This window comes from Sciurus vulgaris, assembly GCF_902686455.1.
Source record: "Sciurus vulgaris genome assembly, chromosome: 15".
Taxonomy (NCBI): domain Eukaryota; kingdom Metazoa; phylum Chordata; class Mammalia; order Rodentia; family Sciuridae; genus Sciurus; species Sciurus vulgaris.
Window position 1 is genome coordinate 55,515,094 of NC_136476.1, and position 11,186 is coordinate 55,526,279.

Consider the following 11,186-nt stretch of genomic DNA (forward strand, 5'->3'; position numbering starts at 1 on the left):
GCGTAACTCAGTGAGACCCTGTCTCAACATAAAATATAAAAAAGGGTTGGGGATGTGGCCCAGTGATTAAGCAACCCTGGGTTCAATTCGTGGTACAAAAGATAAATAAATAAATAAAATAAAATAAAATAAAAGGCAGCAATGGTTGGCCTCTGGAGGGTGTGATTGGAAGGGCCCCTGGGTTAGACCAGGACGTCTGGCTTCTCCATTCTGTCTCTGAACCTGAATGTCGATCTCACAGAGGTGTTCGTCCCAGGAAAGTCCTTGAGCTGTACACTTAAAATGATGCACTTTTCTCTATGTTCATCTCACTACATGAAACATTTTTAAAAAGTATGACTGCTAAAAAAATGTAAAAAAGAATTTTTTCTGTATGTGCTGTCGTTTTTGGAAAGCTTTATATCATTAACAGTTACATATGTATATTTTCAAATTGGTAGAGTCACCTCATTGGCAACTATCTATGTTCCTGGTCTTCTCTTGTGTTTTATGTGGTAACTTGTGCTAGACTAACCTCTGACATCTTACACCAGAATAAAATCTTAACACTGTTTTATTAATTCATTTGAAGCCAACCAATCCAATTTTTCCATGAGTTTTTGATTTTATATAGCAGTTTATCAGAGAAACAAATAAAAATTTTAGGAAACCCCCCCCCCCCCCAAAAAAAAAAAAAAAAAAAGAATTTTTTCTGCTTCTCTATCCACAGGAAGCATTCTTCCCTCTGAGAGGTCTGCAAGACGTCTGCCAGCACTGTTCTCGTCCCTCCTCCTCTCCGGTCACTAGGCTGGGGCTGGTTCTGTTGATCATCTCAATCGTAGCACTGCTTTTCTGGAGTAGAGACACATTTCTCTGTACCATCGCATCTATCAAAAACAGGAGGAAGGGCTGGGTGTAGCTCAATGCTGGAACACTTGCCCCACACATTCTAGGCCCTGGTTTCCATCCCCAACATGGAGGGAAAAAATGGACCAAGAGGACCATATTCTCCAAGAAATGATGAGAAAGATGATTCTCTTTTTTACCAGCTTGATTTGGCATTATTGACAAATAGAAATTGTATATATTCAGATATCGTATTCAATGTGATGTTGTGAAATATGTATATGTTGTGGAATGATGGTAAGAATCAAGCTTATTAACATATCCCTCACTTCACATCCTCAGTAGTTACTCCCCTGCCCAGTGAAAATACTTAAGGTCTATCCTCTTAGCAAATCCCTCCTTCCCTCCCTCCCTCCCTTCCTCCTTTCCTTCCTTCCTTCCTTCCTTCCTTCCTTCCTTCCTTCCTTCCTTTCTTCCTTCCTTCCTTTCCTTCTCTTTTCTTTTTTGCAATGTTAAGGATTGAATCCAGGACCTGTTCTTGCCACATAACACTCTACCACTGAGCTATACCCCCAGGTCTTGTCTTTTTAAATTTTGCTAAGTTGTCCTGGTTGGCCTTGAACTTAAGAACTTTCTATCTCAGCTTCCAGAGTTGCTATGATTACAGGCCTGTGCCACAGCGCCTGGCTCTAATTCCAAATATATAACCCATTATTGTTAACTATAATCACCATGCTGTGCATTAGGTCTGCAGAACTTATTCATCTTGTAACTTCAAGTTTGGACCCTTTAGCCAATATCTCTCCATTTCTCCCACCCCATCCCCTGTTAACTTCCCTTCTACTCTGTTCCTGTGAGTTCAACTTTTTCCACATATAAGAGAAATAATGCAGCATTTTTCTTTCTGCATGATGGATAAATAAAAATTGAGGGTAAATATAAACACTGAAATATTATTCAGTCTTAAGGAAATTCTGCCATTTGTGACAACATGGATGAACCAGGAGGACATTATGCCAAGTGAAATACCTGTAGAGAAGATCCTTATTTGCAGATGTAAAGAGCAGGCCCCTGTGCGTGTGACACACAAGCCTGCGTCACTCTTGGCTCACCCGCCAGACTCTGAACACATTTTGGTTCGCAACCTCTGTTCTATAGTATCCCTGCAGATGGTTTCTCCAGCTTTGTTTGCACACTGTGAAGCCTGGGAGCTCATTCCCTCCCAAGGCAGGGTCTTCCCTCCAGGATAATTCTGCTGGTTAGAAGTTACTTTCTCAAGCGGACTTGAAATTGAGGGACTCCTCAACAAGTCATAGGTGGATGGGGCCTGGGAGGCTTTCCAGCCCAGAAGTCTCTTCCTGTTTATGCCCAGAGGCCCCTGTCATCACCCATTCCCTTGGGCACCTTGCTGGAATCTATTTTGATTCTCAAGTTGCATGTATTTCATTCTCACCTGAGAGGAAGTATTTCTAAGTGGCAGGATCCTCCGAAATGTCTCAACTATGAAAGGCCGATGCAGAACCAACTGTCTAGTCCAGTCCCCTGGCTTTATAGATGGACAGCTGACATTAGAGAGGAGAAGCTGTACATCCACTGTCACGGGGCAACTGTTTGGGAAAGTCAGGTTTAGGCTGTATGAGAACCGTCAGCTGAAGGCCAAAGGTGGCACAAGACCCAGGAAAGAGGCTGACAGATCCAGGATTGCACGAAGTACGATTTCCCAGGCCTTAAAGAGAGAACAAGTCTTACATGTTGGCAAGACCAGCTGATCTCTGCACCCCAAGGCAAGAGGAAGGGTTATGTGTTCAGACAAAGGTGGGCTGCAGCTAACAGAATATGCCTGGCTTTTCTAAACCATCAACAATCCAGCGTCAGTTAGGACGGTCCAGGTTTTAGTACAGTCCACTCAGCTGACTGTCTTAACGATTTTGCCCCACAGGGTTTGGTATGTGTGTCAGGGTCACCTGGTGGGCACATTGACGGTTATGACAAAGGTGACTTCAGTCATGTCAAGTTAAGTCCTTGCAGTGACAAAGCCTTAGCAGATATGAGCTCTCTGATTGGCATATCTGATAGTTCACCTCCTAATTTGTCTCAGATTGTTCTCATCTGGCCTAAACTTAGCAGACAGCAGATGGGTGAACTTTGATGGAGATGAAGAGAGACATGTAGGGTGTCCAGGGCGGTCAGAGCCTCTCAGAGAGGACCCTTAAAGGCAGGCAGGCCAAGTGCCCTGGGTGTGGTGTGGTGGGACAGATGTTGGATGGGGACTGAGTGGGCAGGCAAATAAAGGGCGGGAACCATCACACCTTCAAGAAAAGCTCTTCACCGAGCACACTGGCACACACTAGTAATCCCAGTGACTCAGGAGGCTGAGGCAGGAGGATCAAAGTCAGCCTCAGCAACTTAGCAAGGTCCTAAGCAACTCAGTGAGACCCTGTCTCTAAATAAAATATTTAAGAAGGGCTGGGGATGTGGCTTAGTAGTTAAGTGCCCCTGGTACAAAAAAAAAAAAAAAAAAAAAAAAAAATCTTCAAATGTTGCCCATAACTACTGACCCCGATTGGCCTGCCCCCCATCCTCTCTAAGCTCCAACCACCCTCTGCTGCCTAAACCCCTCTTCCCACCATGCCCTTCTTATCTCAGGCCTTTCCTGCACTGCTTCTCAGGCTGATGGTCCCCCCTCCCTCCTCCGCCACTCCAATGCATCATCAGCAAACACAGGCTAGGCTGGTCTCTAACCTGTAATGTGCTGGTCACTTTCTAAAGTCATGGATCTTTTACTCCTTACCATATCCCAAAAGTTGACTATTTTTGTTCATAATTTGCAGACAAGGAAATCAAGGCTCATAAAAAATTTTAATAGATTTCAAAGTCTTAAGATCATGAACTACTGTGAAGAAATGAGCCTGAGACATTAAGTCATCAGGCTTCAAGTTCAATGTTCTTTCAAATATACTTCAAGATCCTGTTCTTCTTTTGAAAAAATATCCCCAACCAGAGGATCTTGTGTGTTTGCATGGAAAGCATAGTTGTATGGAAAATGCCCCCAAATAGGAAATTGTGGTTATCATTACACAATTTTTATTTTCCTCTTCATTCCAATTTTTTTCAGTGTAATCTAATTTTTCTACAACAAGCACGAATTACTTTTATAATTAAGGTTTGCAGAACGCCCCATTGAAAGAACTAAAAATTACAAATACTAGAAAAAAATCAGGCTGAGAATATTAATTATGTTTAGTCCATCTGTTGCGGCATAATAAATCATTCCAACTTAACCCCTTTAAATAGCAGTGTCAGAGGTTAGGAATCTAGGAGTGGCTTGACTGGGTGGTTCTGGCTCTCCCTGGGGGTTGTGAGCAAGCCGTTGGTCAATACTGTAGCCACCTGAAGTCTCACCTGCACCGGAGGAACGGCTTCTTAAAATGTCGGCAGCCTGGAAGGAGGCCTCAGTTTCTTGCCACGAGTTCCCTCCAAAGCTCACGTAGCAATCTGCTTTGCTGAGAGAGATCAGAGAGAAGTAAGCCTCAGTATTCATCACCTAGTCTCAGATAGGACTTGCCACCTCTGGATCTTGTGTATCATCACGAGGGACAGGAGGTACAGCTCGTCAAAACACCACAAGGAAAGAGGTGCTGTCTGTCAGCCTGTGGCCACTGAACTCTTCTTGGAGCATCCCCAATAAATCATCTGTCTCCCGCGCTGTCTCCAGGCACTTTCTTTGACCTGCCTGCATCCCACCCCACTGCCCTGGCACAACTAGGCTGTGGACATGACACAGTGTCCTTACGAAAAGAGGCAGAGGGGGAGTTGACACAGATAAAGAAAGCAATGTGACAGTCCAGACGCTGGGCTGTTGGCTTTGAAGATGGAGGAGGGAGCCAGATGCAAGAGATGAAAGAAAAGCAGCTCGAGAAGCTGAAAAAGGCAAGGAAATAGATTCTCCGTCAAGCCTTAGGAAGGAGCACAGTCCTGCCCAGGCAGTGATTTTGGCCCCATGGAAAGGATTCCAGACTGCTGACTTCCAGACTGTAAAAGAATAGATGTGTGTTGTTTTAGGACAAGCTGTGATGATTTGCTACAGTGGCGATTGCAAACAAATACACTGTTGCATCTATTTGGTGCAATCAGCAAAGTTTAGAGCAGGAGATAAACATCTCCTCTGGTTCCAGAGCTGGACCTGCTAGAGCTTTCCAGCTTTTTTTAAAAACAGTTTTTAGTTGTAGATGGATACATATCTTTATTTTATTTATTTATTTTTTAATGTGGTGCTGAGGATGGAACCCAGCGCCTCACACACGCTAGGCAACTACTCTACTCTACTGCTGAGTCACAACCCCAGCCCTTCATAAGCCTTTTGCTTGTTTGTTTTGGGTACTGAGGATTGAACCTGTAAGTTATTTCCCTGTTCTTTTTATTTTATTTAAATTTTTTTTTTTTTTTTTTTTTTTTTTTTAATTTTGAGACAGGATCTGGCCAAGTGGCTGAGGCTGGCCTTGAACTTGCAATCCTCTTGCCTCAGCCACCTCAGATGCTGGGATTACCGGCCTGCACCATCTCACCTGGCTGGCCCATGTTATTAAGGGGAGAAAGTATTTAACAGTAGAGTTTCAGTTCTCTTGGGAGCACATGAATCACACTGGAGTATGTTCAACTGAGATCCAGTAATTAGACCTCCTGGGGCTGAAACCACCACTCGTTAGTTGTGTGAGGTGGAGCAAATTTTGCTCCACCATCTTAACTCTGGCTATGCATTAGAGTCACTGGGACACTTCACATCACACCCACAGCCAGGTCCCAACCCCAGGGACTCCATTCAGGACAATCTGGATGTGACTTGGGGATCAGCGGTTTGTCGAAGCCCTCAGGTGATTCTAAAGTGCAGTTAGTTGGGCAAGCATCACCTGCATGCACCTCTCTGAATCTGTTTCCTTAATCCCTTGGGAGATCAACTATCCATAGTGCGATAAGCCTTAAAGGAGATAATCCTTACAAAACTCTTGACACATGGTAAGCCCTCAATAAACACACATTATGGCGACATTTTCAGGCACACTGACATCAAGCATTTTAAAGCCGTCGGGAACACAAAGGAGGGTCCAGACAGGAGTCTGCATGCCTTGTGCTTTATGTTCCAGAGCCGGACTCAAAGCCCAGAGCAGGCCATGAGCCAGTGTCACCTGGCAGGTATCTTGCTCTCAACTGACCTTAAGGTGGCAAGAAAAGACCCATGCATATTCTGCTCTCCCGGGCAGGCGAACCTCTGAAAGTCCTCCTTCAGTTTCTCACAACTAAAAGCACGAACTTGGTTTACTACAAACTCCATGGCTTCCTGAAGGGGTGCCCTTGAGTTATTTTAAATAATTGCCTTCCTCTCCTATGCTCAGAGGAACCTATGCTCCTCTGCTAGAGGGAAAAGCGGCTGCCTTGCTTGGGAGAGCTCCGGGAAGGGAACCCATAGGGCTTTGAGCCCAGAGAACAGGAATCAGGGGAATAGACAGGGCCGGACCCAGGTTTTGAGGGGCCTGAAGCTAGTACACTTGTGGGAGGGACACTTTCTTCTGCACCCCGTGCCCTGTGAAGTGGAGGATGGTAATAAAGATTGTAAGAAGATGGTGGTCACGCAGCTTTGCACGCATCAGTGAATGAACAGCCTGATTGAGCCCACTCCCTCCTTTTCTCCCTCCTGTCATCAGCAATGGGTTTTGATGTGCAGAACCTGAGATACCAACATACACGGGTGCAGGATTCTCTGCTCCCTATCACCCCTCTTCTTTTCTTTCCCTTTTACTGGAAAACAAGATTGAATGATCTTTTCTTTACCTCTGGGTGTTGAGTCAGGAAGGCTGTTAAATAAACGTGTCTATTAAAGGCATCAATCTGTTCGCAGCAGGCAGTAACTGCACCTCCCAGACTGCAGATGCTGTGGCTTTGACTGCACACGGCCCTCTCCCTCTTCCTTCCCAGAAGCCGCTTCTACCCTGTCCCAGCAGAACCCAGGTCATTGCCACATACAACACGAGGAGAGCAATAAAGAAGACAGTGATGAAAGTGGGCTTTCTTCATGGGTTCTAGTACAGGCTCCCCTCCGCCTCCCTGTAGGAAGTCCTTTCCCCTCAGTCCTCTCTAGACCTCAGTTTTCCCACCTGTAAATGGCAGGGTTGAACCAGAAGCTCAAAGGGCTCTCTTGATCTGTCCCTGATTCTATATGGCCAGAGGTGAGATGGGTCATCATGGTGTCACAGGATAACATGTGTCTCCAAAGAAAGGTCTGAGGAGTTCTGGGAGAGAAGGGGAACCGGACTCAGGATCAGCAGGGTTCTTGCATACCTGACAGAACAGAATTTCAGTGCATGCCAGTCAATGGCATACACAGAGGTTTATTTAGGAAAGTACATTCACATAAGAGAGAATGGGTGGGGGGAGGGTGGTCTCAAGAGAGATGCCTTTGGGAAGTCAGGTGTGGTGGCACATGCCTGTAATCACAGCTACTCTGGAGGCCGAGGCAGGAGGATCAAGAGTTCAAACCAACCTCAGCAACTTAGGCCCTAAGCAACTTAGCAAGACCCGTCTGAAATAAAAAAGGACTGGGGATGTGGCTCAGGGGTAGTGCCCTTGGGGTCAAACAGGAGGAGAAGGAGAGGAAGAGTGAAAGATACATTTTGGCAGTTCCCATCTCCTCCTCCTCTTCCTCCGCCTCCTCCTCCTCCTCTTCCTCCTCCTTGTTGTTACTGGGGATTGAATGCAGGGTTGCTTCAGCACTGAGCCATATCCCTGGTCCTTTTTATTTTATTTTTTTTTTAATTTTGTCTTGTTAAGTTAAAGCCTTACTAAGTTGCTGAGGCTGGCCTTGAACTAGCAATCCTCCTGCCTTAGCCTCCCAAGTCACTGATGTTATAGGCATAAGCCACTGAGCCCAGCCTCAGATCTTCTTTTAAAGAAAACTTGTTAAGGGTTGGGTATGGGAAGGTATGTAGAAATGACATCAATTTGGTGATCTTAAGATGATTTCTGGTGGTCTGGTCAGTCTCCAGATCACCAGACTAATGTGAACATCATTATCTAGTCAATAAATAGTACTGAAAAGTCACCTAAACTATAGGATTTTTAAGATATCATTTCTCTCCTTGCTTAATCCATTTGTTGGGGGGTTAATTTACAGTGCACAGGTATAATTACAGATTTCCCAGGAATTTGGGAGTAACAGGCTTGGAAGAGAGACTGATTGGGGAACAACAAGCCTGAAAAAAGTATGCTAAACTTCTGAATTGAAATCTCTTTCCTTCCTTTATGTCTCCTTTTACTTGTTTCTATTCCTTTAATCCTACCTCAGTGGGAATCCTCTATAGTTGGGCCCCACTGAAGCAGGGATCTTGGGAACCAGATTTGGGGAAGAGACATGGCAACAGGTCAGTTTTCTCCACTAGTTTGCCTGGTATTCGAAAGCCTGGCATTTGATGCCAAGTTTCATAATGCCAGTGGCACCATGGATGAGCCAATTAGTGTCCTTATCTGTCAGTTGAAGCCGATAATGCTTGTCCTCAAGCAGAGTCAGAAGGGTCAGTGGCAAAGCCGCCTAGTTATCCCAGTGTGTCTTTTCCACTGAGTCATAGAAATGGAAGCCCCAGTATTTTGGCCACACAGAATAAAGATTACATTTCCAAGACTTCCCTGCAGCTCCTTGTACCATAGGACTGAACTCTGGCCAATGGGATACAAGCGAATTTGGGGACTCTACCTTTGAAGCAGTGGTCAGGCACACTCGGCCCTTTTCTCCATCCCTCCTGACATCCTACTGTCTAGAAGGTGGATGTGGTAGCTGTCATTTGAAGCATCCCACTGCTAGGGAGGACCAAAGGGTGAACTGCACAGTGTGCATATCCTTGAGAATCATAGAGCTCGCTCCCTCAGCTGCTAACCTCTGGGTGTCTTTATCAACCACCTTTTGAAGTACACCATTGCTATTGGGGTCTTAGGAGATGAACTCATCTTCACTCTCAGCCATGGGATCCAATGAAACCAAGTGATTCTCATCTAGCCAAGTCACCTCCTGCCTGTGTCTCCTCAGGGAAACACGCAAACTCGTTAGCATGACATACCAGGCCTTTTGTGATCTGCCTGCCACCTATTGCTGCAGTCCGGGCTCTCTTGCTAGTCCCCACCCTGTGATCATGCCCCAGGCCCCACTTGGAAGAGCTGTTCCTTGCTCTCCAAGCCACCAAGCTGCCTCTCACCTCTGCCATCTGCACCTGTGGCTCTGTTTTCTAGAAACATCATTTCTCCCCGTCATTCAGCTTTCTGGATGAATTCCGTTCCAGCCTCGCCTTCTCCAGGGACCTACACAGACTGAGATTTTTTGGTTCCTTTGACTCTTTGGTCCCATTTCCTGCTCCCCTGCTCTTTTGGCACCACTGGGTTTTCTTGCACCGTAGGAGAAAGACTTGCCCATTTCCACGTCTGTCTGCATCCCCAGTCTGTGAGCCACCTGAGGCTGGGATGGTGTCTGCTTCACGTCGGGCTCTCAGGGCCTGGCGCGGGGCCTGGCCTCGTGGTGCTGTCAGTCAACGGGAGCTGAGCGAAGGCAGGAACTGCGGAGGGCAGATGCTTGCTCATGTGGAGGCTGCTGCCTGCTGAGGGACCGCAGGAGGAAACAGCCTTGGAACCAGAGGACCTGGCTCGAGACGGAGGGGAAGGCAAGGGCGGCCTCAGATGCTACTCACTATCATTTCCCTCCTCTGGTCACCTCGACATCAGCCCTGCTGGATCCCAGAGGCCCTGCGTGTTCCTTGGCAAGTCTGCACTGCATGTCATTAGCGGTGGGCAGCGTTTCAAGCTCGCTCAATCAGCAAATGTGTGAAGATACACTGGGTCCTGGCCAGCACTTTGTACTCAGCACTTCCTAATGGCTCCTAACCAGCCGTGATAACAGGCTGGGAAAGTCAGTTAACTGGGTTTCACAAACAACATGCATCCTGGGTCCAAAATGTGTGGCTCAAGGGCTCTGCTAACAAAGAACATTATTTACCAGCTGTACTAGGACTTTCTGGGGCCTGGTCCTCTTGCAGCTCTTTGGTCCACTTCATATTCCCCTCTTCTTACAATGCAAAGACCCAGCCGGGAGGGAGGAATTTGCCCAAGGTCACACAGAGAGGCTGGAGTGGGGACCAGGATCCAGCTCTGACATCTAGCTTCCTGCCCTTTGTACCACCCTCATCATTTGGTCACTGCTGTTTAAAAATTAACTTTGGGTTTACATAAAGACAAGGACCCCTTGGGCCTAGTCATGATGGTGACTAAGGGGGCAGAGCCACAGAGCCTCTGAACCAGGAGGACACAATCTACTCATTTGGTAACATCATCTTTTCTAAACTTCTTGTTATGAACAAGTGAAAATATACACACAAACAGGGAGAGCGTGTAATGAACCCCTTTGTGCATATCAGCTGCCAGCTTCAGTAATTAACAACACCTGCTGTTCTTGGTGCCAGAACTTAGAATCCTATTGCCTCTTAGGAAGCTAGAAGAGACATACACTGTGACAGAGTGACCTCTTCAAATGGCAAACTGGATCATATCAACCTTCCCTCCTTCCTCAAAGTTCTTCAGTAGGTGCTGTGCTCTTGGCATAAAGGTGGGGCAGAGTCATCCCCACCCACTCTGCCCCCGCAGCCAGCTAGGCAGCTCATTCCTGAACTCCTGAGTGAGAGAAAAATAAATTGTTTTCTTATTTAAGTCAATGTTATTTGGAATTTTCTCTTACATCAATTGCCGGGGACCAGCCCTAGCAGCAGAGTCCAGGGGTCCTTGATGGCCTGAAATGTAAAAGCCCCCAAAAGATTAGGCGGCGCAGCGTCGGCGATGGACAGCAACCACACAGACTCAGGTCAGTGTTAGGTTGCTGACAAGTTTATTGAATTTACCAGCAATTTTTATACCCTTTACAAACTTACTAAGAATAAAGGAGGGAGTTTCAAGGGCATAGATAACAGAAGAAGGATTTGGGCATTTAGCCAACAGGCGCCATCTGGTAATATCTTATCTTACTTGACATTTTCCCACAATGAAGTATCCTTGACTCGAAACTTACAAAGGCAAGTTGTTGTATACCACCTGTTTTTCCTTGAAGTTTAACTTCTATTTGATTTCTTACTGCTAAGATTAATTATAACTTCTAGTAATTTGTTATTAATTTTTCATGACTATAATTACATGTCTATGCTATGTTAAATCATATTATACTATTAAGAACCAAGTTATTGTCTTCAGAGTAAAAAATCTTCATTTAAAAGAACTAAAACTTTTCTTTTGAACTAAATATAATGTATTTCTGTGGGAGGCTCATTACTTTGCAGAAGAAA

At 45.7% G+C, this 11,186-nt stretch overlaps 1 long non-coding RNA gene across 1 annotated transcript; it reads right to left on the reverse strand.

Annotated features, from left to right (window-relative positions):
- Nucleotides 1–672: 672 nt before the first annotated feature.
- Nucleotides 673–10,158, reverse strand: LOC306645333. Its single transcript, XR_013759606.1, has 3 exons — nucleotides 9,063–10,158; nucleotides 4,228–4,328; nucleotides 673–866 (listed from the first exon to the last, which is right to left on the reverse strand). It is a non-coding gene; the product is annotated as an uncharacterized lncRNA (long non-coding RNA).
- Between the last annotated feature and the right edge of the window lie 1,028 nt (nucleotides 10,159–11,186).